Genomic DNA, 15,205 nt, shown 5'->3' with positions numbered 1-15,205 from the left:
CATACATTGTTGCGGAAGTAATTCCAGGAGGTGCATACAGATTGAAGGACAAGAAGACATGGAAGGAGCTGAACGTGGCGCAGCTCCGGCGTTTTTACTCATAGAAGCCGAAATATAGTTACATATGTAAACACACAATGTACTGAAAAGCTCGCGAGTTTTCAGACGCACTCTTTTCCTTTCAGGGCACCGAGTGGGGCTGAAAGGATTTTAAGGAGGCGGGCTCGCGATGCTGCAATATAGTAAAAATATTGGTGATATACATCTCTTTTCTTCATCAGGCTCGGGGGCTCGCAACCCGCAGATTCAACAATATAGAATCAATCTTTACAATATATAACTAACAAATTATTCGCCTTGTTCAAACACCTCGCAAGCAATAAATATACATACACCTACCGAAACACTCGGGGGCTAGAGAAGGATGAAAAATAAGTAAAAATTGATCTGACTGTATATGGTTCTCTCAATATACAGGTTCTCTCCTTTATTTCAGGAAAAACTCGACAGAAGAAAAAGCCCCTCAATCATATTTTATCAAGTCATCTATGTTTACCCTTTCACCTTCCACAGATGCACCCATGGTATCGGCATAATGGTTTTCCGTGAAGAAAGCAGCATCCATCCGAAGAAGATCTTCAATCATTTTCTCAGCTACGGGTGTTACCGCGTCATTGATCCTGTCGACGTTTCTCCTTCTTTTCCTCAATATGGCGTGGCAGAGATCAACGACGTTGGACATATCCAATTTTGGGTAGAAGATTTGCAGCATAATCAAAGAAAATCTAGCACCAGCCATTAATTGGGCCTTCACAAATCCGTGGATTCGACGAACGCTTTTGAACTTGTCCATTAATTCAGGAAGAGTTTTGTGTTGAATATTCCGAGGAAACATGGTATTGTAAACCATGGCCAGCGTCTTCGTGCAGAATTTAAGATACTCCCGAACCTGAGTAGCACGGTCCTGGAATCGTACAATTTGTCGGGTCCGGTCTGGGGTAGACCAAAAACTGGTGTTGTTCTGTAGAGCAAGTCGAATAAGAACCTCGGCCTCGCATCAACACGCTGATCCTCGGCAGTAGCATCCAAGAAGGAGCCTAACCATGTCAAAGGATACAATGAGGTTTGCAAAAGTACATACGGATAGTAAAAGGAGAGCACAAAAGATGAAACTTACCCGCCATCTCCAGACTTGTGTCAGTCAACAGGTCAAGCATATAGTTTTCCCGAGAGGTAGCCTGTAAAGCCTCGGCAAACACAGTTTCTTTCAATTCTAAGGCTTCTTGAGCCTGCTGAAGAGCTATCTTCTCCCGCTCGGAAGATTTGCGGGATTGACCCATGACAATAATAGATTGCTTCTTCATGGCCAGGAGTTGTTGTCGAAGTTCAGCTAATTCTAGTTGATTCGAGTTAACACATGAGGAATCGTCCAGGAAAACATCGTCAGCTATCTGTTTAGAGCAAGATGTGGCAGGAGAAGCAGATGATGGTCCAACAGTCTTAGAGTAATTATCAAACACCAACTGGAAGAAAGAAATGGTCGACATCAATTACCAAACAAGGATTCCTTCTTTTTCATTACAAAAGGTTGACTCCTACTGAGTCGACAAAAGTAGTCGCACATCATAAAGATATCGACAACTACCAAAAGAGAAAAAATAACGGAGGGATAAGTTGGTCTACTTGACGTTCGGCTTGGCGGTGCTGGAGGAAGCAGCTGGTTTGTACCCCAGGAAGGAGAGGATCTTCTTAGAGTGAGGCTTGGCAGCCTTCACCAAAGACTTCCACTTCTCCTTGTTTATTCCCTTAGTTTCTCCAGCTTTCGCCCAGTCGACATTTTGATGACTTTCGGCAACCAGGGCTATGGTTCCTTTAACTCCAACCTTCAAATTTTCTTGCCGAAAAGCCAATCCAAGGTCTTCCTGGGGAAGGAAGCGCCTGGCAAGCTCAGAGAAAATCTTTGGTTGCGTTTGCTTGGGGAAGAAGTAAGGGAAGAGGAGCGTGAACGCGGCCCGCGCATCGGCAATGTCGCTGCGCGCCAGATCCCCATGAAGCTCGAGGATTGAGAGGGTGTCGAGAAGATGATCCTCCTCAGCTTCGTGAAGGGTGAAATCTTCACCCATTTTTCCTTCTGGAACAAAATTAGAGTTCATCAAAATACGCAGAGAGCCGATGCTAGAAGAAGCTTGGAAAATAAGATCAAGAAACTTACTAACAAAGCGCCGGTTCTGAGACTCTAAGCGACCTATGATGTCGTCTTCACGCACAATCTGTTGAGTCACCTTGTCGCTTAAAGCATTCTCAGCATGATGGAGCCTCTTGCGAAGATCTTCAACAGAAGCAACATCCTGTTCAGCTTTCTCGCGAGCCTTTTCGCTTTGCTCAAGCTTAATAGTGAGAGCATTAGCGCGTTCGTTGGCTTTGTCGAGAGCCTCTGGCGGTAGGAGACGATGCAAGAATTTGAAGTCAAAATACAACACGGACTAGCCGAGGAAAAACAAAATATCTTATCCGCAGAAAGCAAGCTTTACCTCTCAAATCTTCGGCAGTATCACGATACACAATAAATTGGGTGCCGAGATTGATGAGATGTTTCTTCAGAGGCTACAAAAAGAAAGTCGAGAGGCAAGTTCAGAATGGAAAAACTCGACAAATGGTAAAAGATAAGACTGACAAAATAAAATAGCCGCAAAAATACTTACATCATCCAGGGGAGGAGTCGTTGAACTCCCAACCAAAACGTCGTAGCTCTTGCAAAGCCCAATCCTTGGTCTCTTTAGCGAAGGGGCTCGGGGGCTGGCGATAGGAGTCGACATTTCCACATCTTGATGACGAGGAGGCGAAGGCTCCTCAGCAGCACGGCGTGCTTCAGAAAGAACCAAGGTATTTGACGTGCTCGTTGGAGCCGTCACATTAGCCGCGGGTTCCTCTTCTTCCTCTTCACCACTGTCAACAAAGAAACGTGAGAATACTCACAAGAATTGTGCAAAAGTAAGAAACAACGTAACTTACGAGCTAATGATAGTGTCGTCGTAAGGATAGAAGCCACCCTCCTCTTCAGGAGAAGTTTCCTCGGCAGGTGATCCACTGGGTTTGTAGGTGCCAGAATCTTTGACTTTATCCCTTTTCCTTTTGTTCCCTGGAGAAACAGCGGAGGGAGGAGAGCGCACTGATTCAGAAGCCTCTGGGTCAGTTCCTTTTTCGGAGGAAGCCGCGGATTTGTGAGATCCTGCGACTTCACTCTCAGGACGAGAGGGTTCCTGCGAATCGTCGGTAACGACGGTTCGCTCATCTACCTCTCCACCTTCAGTTAGGGGAGGAAGAGAATGTGGGGACCCCGGACTAGCTGTCCGAAATTCCCTGTTATGTATACAGTTCACGATCCCATGATCAGTGCGTCGTGAACACATAACCGAACTGATATCAAATTACACCATCCATTACAAATCGGAATAAGAAAATTACAACATGGTCACATGACCAATGCTTACATAATAGCCTCGAAGGGCTTAACTAAACATCAGAGTAGCATCATCACTTCAGCAGCGCAGTACCCAAGTCATCTGCCATAACCCTACAGGCAACTAACTGGGAAGACGTTCCTAGCACGCATAGACGTCGCCAACTCCTTCTTCATCCGTCGTGTTCCTCCAAGTCTGGCCAAGTAAATAGCCAGGGACAAAGCCGTGAGTACATTTGGAATTGTACTCACAAACCATCAAGAAGATACTAACAAGAGCTAACTAAAGAGACAAGAGAGGAAGAGTAGTTTCTCTTGTGGATATAGCATGCATAAGAGAATCAGTTTCTCTTGTGAATATAGCATCTAGGAGAGATGTAATTTCTTTGGTGGAGATAGTATTCCAACTTCTCGGTCGAAGGGGATACTTAGGAGTGTTCTATGACATCTCTATATCTTTGTTAAAGAAGATACTTCAAAAGAGTTCTACAACATAAAACACTAGGATGGGAGTAACCCAGTTTATTTCCTTTCTGACCATCTCCATATGGTCATCACAATTTTCCCATACCTTCCCGGTACTCCGAAAGCAAGTTCCTTCCTTTCCTTTGTCAAACACTTTCATAAAACAAAACTCTTTAGGCTAAGCAACAGCCATTCCAACCGTCCATGACCGCGGACACGGCTATTCGAATAGATTTGACTCTGCAGAGTTTGCACACTTTCCCCACAAGATCCGCGAGTTCATCATGTGGGCATCATCCCCGCATATCAACTATGCCATGACAAAAACTCGGACATAGCCTTTCGCCTATTCGTCTTAGCACGGGATCCTACCCTATGGAGTATGTACCTCCCCGGCACTGTGGCAGCTCACCTCACTTTGAGCGTGGCTCCACCGCCAAGCCAGGAGACCCATAGTGTCTTCCGGACGGGTCAGCCCCGAAGGCCTCCCGTTATACTATTGTCTCCACCAACGACAATCCGGATTCAGGGGTAACCTTACCCTTATATAGTTGTGCGGTGTCCCATGTTAAGAAGAACAAACTACGAGCTAAGCCCCGTCCCACTCCAGGGTAATGTGGTTGCGCGGGTTAATTGTCATGGGTGAATACTTAGGCGCCAAAGTTTTCGAAAACAAGATTTTCTTTCCAACCATCTTTGCCAAGATCCTCTCCTTTCATAAACACACACTTGGGTAAGTCCAACTCACCCAAGGTTTTCAAAAATTATTTTCAACAAGGTATTTTTCCAAGGGGGTTCCCAACCTATAGTTTTATGAAGGAACTAAGAGTTACAATGACATGATGCTAGCCATCATACCACTAAGGGGATGATAATTGAGGTGTTAAGGGGATCATACATACTTAGGATAAGCATGTATAGGGACAACATAATTAAGATGATTCAAACAAGGGTCATGATGTTAATCATCATACCACTAAGAAGATGACAACATGGATATGGTCAAGGGGGCATACATGCTTAGGGTAAGCATGCATAACATCAATAAGGGGGTTCACATACTTGGGAGCAAGTATGCAAAGCATCAACAAGGGGTTCAACATACTTTGGGAATAAGTATGCATAGAGTAGAGGACCAAAAATCACCCATGATACAAGGAACCAAGTATATAATGGAGCAATGAGCACAACAAGAAGGATAAATAGCAAGAGATCAAAAGATGGCTTGCCTTGGTTGGCTTGTTTGTCCCTGGACTTCTCCAACTCCATCAAATAAGACTTCCAACAATATAAAATCCTCGTCCGATTCCACTTCTTCTTCTTCTCCGAAATTGTTCGCATCTAACGCCGGAAAATATAAAAGGAACACAATCAATCACATTGCACCAACAAGACAACATTCAACAATCAACAACTAACCATGAAGCCAAGGTATAACATACTAAGGACCTATAGATACCACAAAACAACTTTAAGAGTTTTAATTTAGAAAACCCCATTTATTTACCTAGTAAAGGTATGAGTGCATCACAACTTAGCAATTGCCTCTCTCGGTTATCACCATGGTATGAACCAAACATCCCCTGGTAGATAACATCATAAAGAGGACAAGAGCATTAGTTTGGCATCACAAACATTCACAACATAATTTTAAACATTTTTGGAAAAGTAGAAATCAGTTTTTCCCAATTTAATTTGTTCCCATAACACTACATCCAAAATAAGAAGCAAACCATAAAGCATATCATTTGAAAACTATAGCAAAACAATAGAGCTAATGTTAAGTTGTAGAGGTTTTGTTTTGCAAGCATAAGACAAAGGTTGCCCATCTCTACTAAAAAGAGTTGGTCAAGGGTTTTAAATAAACCGAAAAGTTTTGCTTCAACAATGCATGTCACACATATACATTACTAACAGCAACAAATATGCATGAACAGAGACTAATAATATTTTTCCTAGATGGCCAGTACTAATACAAGACTAACCCAATTAGAATCACCCAAAAATATTAAACCTACAATTTTAGGAATTTCTTTGAATCTGACTATACAGAAAACAAGATCTGTAAGCCATAAATCGTAGAAAAATCCTAAAAATACGAGTCCAACGGCATTTGAAAGATATTTAAACAGAGAAGCATACACAATTGGATTTGGGTTCAAATTGTTTCTGAAACTCTCACAAATGGATTTACAAGTTTACTGCATGTATGTACCATTTGCTTTCTCTCTGGAATTACAGAACAGATAAAGGTTTGAAACTTGTTTGGGATGATTAGGAAAACATCCAGTAGTGCTACCAAAGTGGAATCAATCCATTTGGATCACAGATGGATTTTTGGTGATTTAAAAGCTAACAGCCATGTCTGCAGAACACAGATAAAAAGTTTAATTCACCACAAATCGTACACAACTCATAAAAAGATGAGGTCAGCTGCATCTGAAAGGTATTGAATAGGTGGTTCTTACTCAGTTGGTTTCATTAAAAAATTCGTTTCCAAGCTCCTGGTTTAATTCGACAAAGTCAGATCTGACCAGATATTGATCTGTGAACCATTTCAATCCCAGGAGGTCATTTGAAGTGAAACCAACGCCAAAATGAAGGTACTGGAGAGGGCTTTCACCCACAGTTGAGTTTGCTCAAAAAGGTTTTGTAAAACGGAAGAAATCTAACAAACAGTGATTCTGCATGTTTATAGAACTTCATTTACCATGCAAAATCCGTAACTAATTTGAGGATGAGACCAACGCCAAGTTGTAGATCTTTTCAATGCCTATCTGTGGAACTTTGAATCACTCAATTTGGATCTGCACACAAGATTTGGCGGATTTTACAAGTTCATACCAGAATCTGAAACAGCAAGATACAGAAATTACTGCAGGGATTTGGACGAACTTTGCTCAAGAACTTCAGATCTGAGGATTGCTCAACCTCCTCCATGCTTGGACCAACATGCACCTGCATCAAGATCCAATCTTAGCAATGGAGGAAGAAGAAAAGGAGAGGAAACCAGCTAGGGTTGGGGGAGAAGAGAGTGAGAGAGATGCTCTCATGGTGAGGATGAGCTTGAGGAAGAAGGGGAGCTTCATCTTGGCTGGTTTTCATGGCCATGGCCGGCCATGGGAGCAAGGGGCAGCACCATTTCGTGGTGGAGGGCAGGAGGAGAGTGTGAGGGAGTGGAGAGTGAAGGAAATGAAACCAAAGGGGAGGTGGTGGCCGGCCAAGCTCTTATATAGAGGGAGGATGGGTGGTTGCCTCCATTTTGATTGACTAAGGTGGGTGGCTGCCCATTTAATTGTTGGGGTAGTTGGGAGGCAAAGCTTGCAAAAGAAGAAAGTGAGGAACACAATAGCTGGCCGAATTTGTCATGCCAACACAATGGCCGGCTCCATTTTCTTGCCAAACACAAGTGAACAATGAGAGAGGTGCACAACATTCATGTGCATAGACCAAGGCATGATGTTGAGAAGATAATGTCAATGAGTGACTTTGATAAAGACAAAAATAGGAGTAGATACATATAGATAAAAAGGAGTATGAAGGTGACATGTGCCATGAGAATAATCTCCACCACTTTGGTTGAGACCAACTTATGATGAAGATGGTTCCCAAGGTATAGTTGATGAATAAAAGTTTTTATTTGAATTCAAAATTGAAAGATTGGGGTTGGCCACAATGCAACAATGCATGAGCATGTCAAGGTAGATGGGATGGTGATGGTGGTTTAGTCAATGATAGGGCAAGGTTAAGAGAGATGATGAGAGAAGTAACCATATACCCACAATGATGAATATGGTGACATAAATTATGAATTCATGAGGTCAAGGTGATGATGGAAAAGAATATAAATTGTTCTACAAATAAGAGGTCAATTGGGAGTGGTTTGAAAGTATCAAATGATCATCCATTTGATCAAGAATTGTAGGATGAAGGAACATTATGGGGTAGATCAGAGATGTACACAAGATGTGCAAGAGTTGTCATTTGAAATAGAACTTATTGGAAAAGTATTTGAAACACCTCAATTGTCTAGGGACAATTGGGAATGAACTCAAGTGGGGTGAAATTTGAAAGTGTTGAGATAAAACTAGTTAGAACATAGGGGTTCAAAATATTCTACCTACTTTCTCTAGTAAAGTAGAGTTTTTCTCCAATGTAAAAAAAATAAGCAAGAGGGAAAACAAGAAATGGTATAGGTATCATAAACAAGCCTTTTGCTAAAAAGAAAGCAAGATAGAAAATAATGTTTTAGAGATCAGTACTTGGTAGAAGTGGGATGAAAAACAAAACCCATTTCAGTTCCTTGTTTTCCTTGAAGAAATATCTTGAAAAGATTTAGTAAAACTAGAAGTAGTTTTGTGATCAAATCTAGAGAAGGAAAATCAATAGGATTTTTGAGACAGAAAACTAACTTAGGGAGAAGTGTTCTCAAGGGTAGATGGTGGCTACAAAATGTACCCATCATTTCCACTCTTGGTTTTGTGAAGATTAAACTTGGATTAAAATAAAAACAAGAAGCAAAAGAGGAAGAAGTGATCTAGTGATGAAACACTGGATAGGGTATAAGATCAAGTTGAATATATGAGCTGCAAGGATTGACTGAGACATGCAAGACGTGGAGGTTGAAGAGGGTGTTGCATAGATGGGATCCATGCATTGAGATCACCAATAACAGTTGTGGTTGCTTAGAGATTAACTGCCAAAGTCTGGACATTTTAAGCCTGTCAACACAGATGGTCGACATGGCCTCAAAACCAACAAGGATGAGTGGGTATAAGAGAGGGATGTAGCTAGGGGTAGATGATCCCAAGTTATGAATTAAGGATGATTGAGCTATCTTGTACCACCAAGAGAAAAATCAAGATGGCACACTCATGTTGCCATGAGGAGAAGTGTTTGATGTAGTAGAAAGGAAAACAATTTTTCCTAAGTCTCAAATGTGTTTTATTAGGTGAGTTGTTTGTCTAACCACTAGAGGTGTTGTTCTTTGAAATAGCTCAAGACAAAATTCAACAAGCAAAACAAGACAATACATCCACCTACAGATCAAAGTCATTCATCTTAACAGACAGATCAAGGCAATTCATCTAATTAGTCCTTAGAAAAAGTTTTTGTTCCCCCCGATTTTTGCATTAAGGACAATTAATCAAGGTTGCAAAAGTTGGGGTGTTACAGATCTTCCACCCTTAAAATAATCTCATCCCGAGATTACCGAGCGTAGAACTAGAGGGGTTGTAAAGCTTAACGAAAGTTAGACTCCATTCTTCTGTTGGCGCGCCGTTGTGGAGAGGGTCGCAACTTCAGCTTCTGAGAGACATGGTAACTTCTGGCCGAGAGCAAGCTTCATGAGGAGGTTGACTACTCCATGCAGGTGTTGGATCTGCATTATCTTAACGATCCTAGCAGGGGTTCATGATTTCTAGGAGAGTTAGTGTACTCCAACGGTGCTATAGCAGGGTTGAAAACTTTTTAGAGTTAGCTTAAAGTTTTAGTGGAAGACGCCCTTAAAATTGTTCACCGGGGGTCTTTGAAAACTCTAAGATTCCACCACGGGTCTTGTCGGGCGCTCCTTGCAGAAGTCAATGATCTCCTGTCTTGAGTTGAAAACATCTTCAGAGGGTGTTGTGTAGTCCACGGCTTCAAGAGGGGTTAGTGCATCCTACGTCTCCAACGGTGTGTTAGAAAGGTTTAAAATGTTAGGGTTAGCTCCAACTTTTAGTGGAAGACGAAGTCTTCCACCCTTAAGATTTTTCACCGGGCTTTCGGAAAAACTCAGAGCGTCTGCCTTGCGGTCCTGTCGGGGGCTTCTGAAGAAGTCATCGATCCTCCTTGTTCAGTTGAAGAATCTTCGGGGGCGACGTGCAGACCACAACTTCAAGAGGCACTCACGGTGTTAACTCAACCATGTGGGACGCGCGGTGAGTTAGTAAGTTGAATAAATGCCTGGTTGGTATCCATATGAAGCTGCAACAGAGGGCGTCGAAGACAATCTTCAGCTTGCGGGTCGGTGCTGACTTCAGTAACAGCTAAGAAGTTAGCAATACATCGGCGAGGCAAACTTTAATCCTATCATTGCATGCGACACCCATACAACCATAACCAGAGACAAAATATCACTAACAGAGGCTACTGGTATTTTTCCTAGATGCACAGTAACAAAACAAGATCAACACAATTGGAATCATTCAAAAATATTTATTTTTCAATTTTTGAGACTCAAAACGCTAACCAGAAACAGTGATCAAGTTTTATTTATTAAAAATCTCACAAAAATCCTAAAAATACAAGGTCAGTGGCATCTGAAAGATAATTTCATACTAGTTCTAGTGCAATTGGAATCACATCAATCGGAGCTACCAAACCATTTTTATTAGCAAAACAGTACACTAGCAGATTTCCATTTTTAATTTATGTTTTACAAATTCCAAACAATTAAAAAGGGCGGGAACGTCCAAATAGCAAGACATACATGCACACAACAAACAGTTACAAACACTCAAGGCAGCACACTAGGGAACTACAAGCAATCATCAAACCAGACATGGTACTCTAAGTACCCAGAAATTCCTAATGCGCGGGTTTATCTCAATCAAAGCGATTGAGTTTGTCCTATCCATCCTATTGGTCTGGGGCTGGTCACATATGTCGACGTCTTCATATCGTCAGCATCGGCTTCAACTTGGATCCTTGTAGCAGTTGGTAGTGAAGGGGCCGGGTGTTGAGTCGTTGAGGTTGAGGCGGAGGAGAAAACTGTGTAGAACTTCTAGTCTCGACATCCCGGAAACATGAGGTCTCCGAATAGGTAGCTGTTGAGGTGCTCCCGAAGTCGATATCTTATCGTGGCTGGCCTAAAAATCACTAGTCAAGAAACTGAGGACTTGATCCTTGACGACTTCAAAAAGTGCAGCCCATGGAGGAACAAGGTCAGCTCCTTGACAGAATTTGGTGATAACCAAAGACATGATCTTATTATCTCTTTTATGAGCACACTAAGTCGGCCTCAAATCTTCAATAGCTTCTGTTGGAGATACATGAGCCTTCCTGAGGGATTGATCCATCTTTGATTTCGAGTCTCCGGTCTGAGTTGGGGACATCGTCCAACAGGTAAGTTTGAAATGGATGAGACAATAGAGTAAGAATTTTCACACATTTTAATAAAGCGGAGAGATAAGAATTTAGAAGCTTTGAAGAAATAAGAGGAGTAGAAGCTATGCTTCCGACTAAAGAAAAAATTTGTTTCATAAATAGTTTTTCCCAAATACTTCTTTCCTAACTAACGTCCATGCTAACTAAGGTCTCCTACAGTCAGGATAGCTCTGATACCAGCTTTGTGGGGACCCCGGACTAGCTGTCCAAAATTCCCTGTTATGTATACAGTTCACGATCCCATGATCAGTGCGTCATGAACACATAACCGAACTGATATCAAATTACACCATCCATTACAAATCGGAATAAGAAAATTACAACATGGTCACATGACCAATGCTTACATAATAGCCTCGAAGGGCTTAACTAAACATCAGAGTAGCATCATCACTTCAAGAAATAAGTACCCAAGTCATCCGCCATAACCCTACTGTGCAACTAATCGGGAAGACGTTCCTAGCACGCATAGATGTCGCCAACTCCTTCTTCATCCGTCAGAAATTCCTCCAAGTCTGGCCAAGTAAATAGCCAGGGACAAAGCCGTGAGTACATTTGGAATTGTACTCGCAAACCATCAAGAAGATACTAACAAGAGCTAACTAAAGAGACAAGAGAGGAAGAGTAGTTTCTCTTGTGGATATAGCATGCATAAGAGAATCAGTTTCTCTTGTGAATATAGCATCTAGGAGAGATGTAATTTCTTTGGTGGAGATAGTACTCCAACTTCTCGGTCGAAGGGGATACTTAGGAGTGTTCTATGACATCTCTATATCTTTGTTAAAGAAGATACTTCAAAAGAGTTCTACAACATAAAACACTAGGATGGGAGTAACCCAGTTTATTTCCTTTCCGACCATCTCCATATGGTCATCACAATTTTCCCGTACCTTCCCGGTACTCCGAAAGCAAGTTCCTTCCTTTCATTTGTCAAACACTTTCATAAAACAAAACTCTTTAGGCTAAGCAACAGCCATTCCAACCGTCCATGACCGCGGACACGGCTATTCGAATAGATTTGACTCTGCAGAGTTTGCACACTTTCCCCACAAGATCCGCGAGTTCATCATGTGGGCATCATCCCCACATATCAACTATGCCATGACAAAAACTCAGACATAGCCTTTCGCCTATTCGTCTTAGCACGGGATCCTACCCTATGGAGTATGTACCTCCCTGGCACCGTGGCAGCTCACCTCACTTTGAGCGTGGCTCCACCGCCAAGCCAGGAGACCCATAGTGTCTTCCGGACGGGTCAGCCCCGAAGGCCTCCCGTTATACTATTGTCTCCACCAACGACAATCCGGATTCAGGGGTAACCTTACCCTTATATAGTTGTGCGGTGTCCCATGTTAAGAAGAACAAACTACGAGCTAAGCCCCGTCCCACTCCAGGGTAATGTGGTTGCGCGGGTTAATTGTCACGGGTGAATACTTAGGCGCCAAAGTTTTCGAAAACAAGATTTTCTTTCCAACCATCTTTGCCAAGATCCTTTCCTTTCATAAACACACACTTGGGTAAGTCCAACTCACCCAAGGTTTTCAAAAATTATTTTCAACAAGGTATTTTTCCAAGGGGGTTCCCAACCTATAGTTTTATGAAGGAACTAAGAGTCACAATGACATGATGCTAGCCATCATACCACTAAGGGGATGATAATTGAGGTGTTAAGGGGATCATACATACTTAGGATAAGCATGTATAGGGACAACATAATTAAGATGATTCAAACAAGGGTCATGATGTTAATCATCATACCACTAAGAAGATGACAACATGGATATGGTCAAGGGGGCATACATGCTTAGGGTAAGCATGCATAACATCAATAAGGGGGTTCACATACTTGGGAGCAAGTATGCAAAGCATCAACAAGGGGTTCAACATACTTTGGGAATAAGTATGCATAGAGTAGAGGACCAAAAATCACCCATGATACAAGGAACCAAGTATATAATGGAGCAATGAGCACAACAAGAAGGATAAATAGCAAGAGATCAAAAGATGGCTTGCCTTGGTTGGCTTGTTTGTCCCTGGACTTCTCCAACTCCATCAAATAAGACTTCCAACAATATAAAATCCTCGTCCGATTCCACTTCTTCTTCTTCTCCGAAATTGTTCGCATCTAACGCCGGAAAATATAAAAGGAACACAATCAATCACATTGCACCAACAAGACAACATTCAACAATCAACAACTAACCATGAAGCCAAGGTATAACATACTAAGGACCTATAGATACCACAAAACAACTTTAAGAGTTTTAATTTAGAAAACCCCATTTATTTACCTAGTAAAGGTATGAGTGCATCACAACTTAGCAATTGCCTCTCTCGGTTATCACCATGGTATGAACCAAACATCCCCTGGTAGATAACATCATAAAGAGGACAAGAGCATTAGTTTGGCATCACAAACATTCACAACATAATTTTAAACATTTTTGGAAAAGTAGAAATCAGTTTTTCCCAATTTAATTTGTTCCCATAACACTACATCCAAAATAAGAAGCAAACCATAAAGCATATCATTTGAAAACTATAGCAAAACAATAGAGCTAATGTTAAGTTGCAGAGGTTTTGTTTTGCAAGCATAAAACAAAGATTGCCCATCTCTACTAAAAAGAGTTGGTCAAGGGTTTTAAATAAACCGAAAAGTTTTGCTTCAACAATGCATGTCACACATATACATTACTAACAACAACAAATATGCATGAACAGAGACTAATAATATTTTTCCTAGATGGCCAGTAGTAATACAAGACTAACCCAATTAGAATCACCCAAAAATATTAAACCTACAATTTTAGGAATTTCTTTGAATCTGACTGTACAGAAAACAAGATCTGTAAGCCATAAATCGTAGAAAAATCCTAAAAATACGAGTCCAACGGCATTTGAAAGATATTTAAACAGAGAAGCATACACAATTGGATTTGGGTTCAAATTGTTTCTAAAACTCTCACAAATGGATTTACAAGTTTACTGCATGTATGTACCATTTGCTTTCTCTCTAGAATTACAGAACAGATAAAGGTTTGAAACTTGTTTGGGATGATTAGGAAAACATCCAGTAGTGCTACCAAAGTGGAATCAATCCATTTGGATCACAGATGGATTTTTGGTGATTTAAAAGCTAACAGCCATGTCTGCAGAACACACATAACAAGTTTAATTCACCACAAATCGTACACAACTCATAAAAAGATGAGGTCAGATGCATCTGAAAGGTATTGAATAGGTGGTTCTTACCCAGTTGGTTTCATTCAAAAATTCGTTTCCAAGCTCCTGGTTTAATTCGACAAAGTCAGATCTGACCAGATCTTGATCTGTGAACCATTTCAATCCCAGGAGGTCATTTGAAGTGAAACCAACGCCAAAATGAAGGTACTGGAGAGGGCTTTCACCCAGGTTTTGTAAAACGGAAGAAATCTAACAAACAGTGATTCTGCATGTTTATAGAACTTCATTTACCATGCAAAATCCGTAACTAATTTGAGGATGAGACCAATGCCAAGTTGTAGATCTTTTCAATACCTATCTGTGGAACTTTGAGTCACTCGATTTGGATCTGCACACAAGATTTGGCGGATTTTACAAGTTCGTACCAGAATCTGAAACAGCAAGATACAAAAATTACTGCAGGGATTTGGACGAACTTTGCTCAAGAACTTCAGATCTGAGGATTGCTCAACCTCCTCCATGCTTGGACCAACATGCACCTGCATCAAGATCCAATCTTAGCAATGGAGGAAGAAGAAAAGGAGAGGAAACCAGCTAGGGTTGGGGGAGAAGAGAGTGAGAGAGATGCTCTCATGGTGAGGATGAGCTTGAGGAAGAAGGGGAGCTTCATCTTGGCTGGTTTTCATGGCCATGGCCGGCCATGGGAGCAAGGGGCAGCACCATTTCGTGGTGGAGAGCAGGAGGAGAGTGTGAGGGAGTGGAGAGTGAAGGAAATGAAACCAAAGGGGAGGTGGTGGCCGGCCAAGCTCTTATATAGAGGGAGGATGGGTGGCTGCCTCCATTTTGATTGGCTAAGGTGGGTGGCTGCCCATTTAATTGTTGGGGTAGTTGGGAGGCAAATCTTGCAAGAGAAGAAAGTGAGGAACACAATAGCTGGCCGAATTTGTCATG

The 15,205-nt window shown here is 41.7% G+C and overlaps 1 long non-coding RNA gene across 1 annotated transcript; it reads right to left on the bottom strand.

Annotated features, from left to right (window-relative positions):
* Positions 1-13,362: 13,362 nt before the first annotated feature.
* Positions 13,363-14,978, bottom strand: LOC127312424 (uncharacterized). Its single transcript, XR_007858322.2, has 4 exons — positions 14,731-14,978; positions 14,546-14,642; positions 14,324-14,400; positions 13,363-13,438 (listed from the first exon to the last, which is right to left on the bottom strand). It is a non-coding gene; the product is annotated as an uncharacterized lncRNA (long non-coding RNA).
* Between the last annotated feature and the right edge of the window lie 227 nt (positions 14,979-15,205).

Source organism: Lolium perenne, chromosome 7, assembly GCF_019359855.2.
Source record: "Lolium perenne isolate Kyuss_39 chromosome 7, Kyuss_2.0, whole genome shotgun sequence".
NCBI classification, from domain to species: domain Eukaryota; kingdom Viridiplantae; phylum Streptophyta; class Magnoliopsida; order Poales; family Poaceae; genus Lolium; species Lolium perenne.
This window is presented reverse-complemented; position numbering and strand designations above follow the sequence as displayed.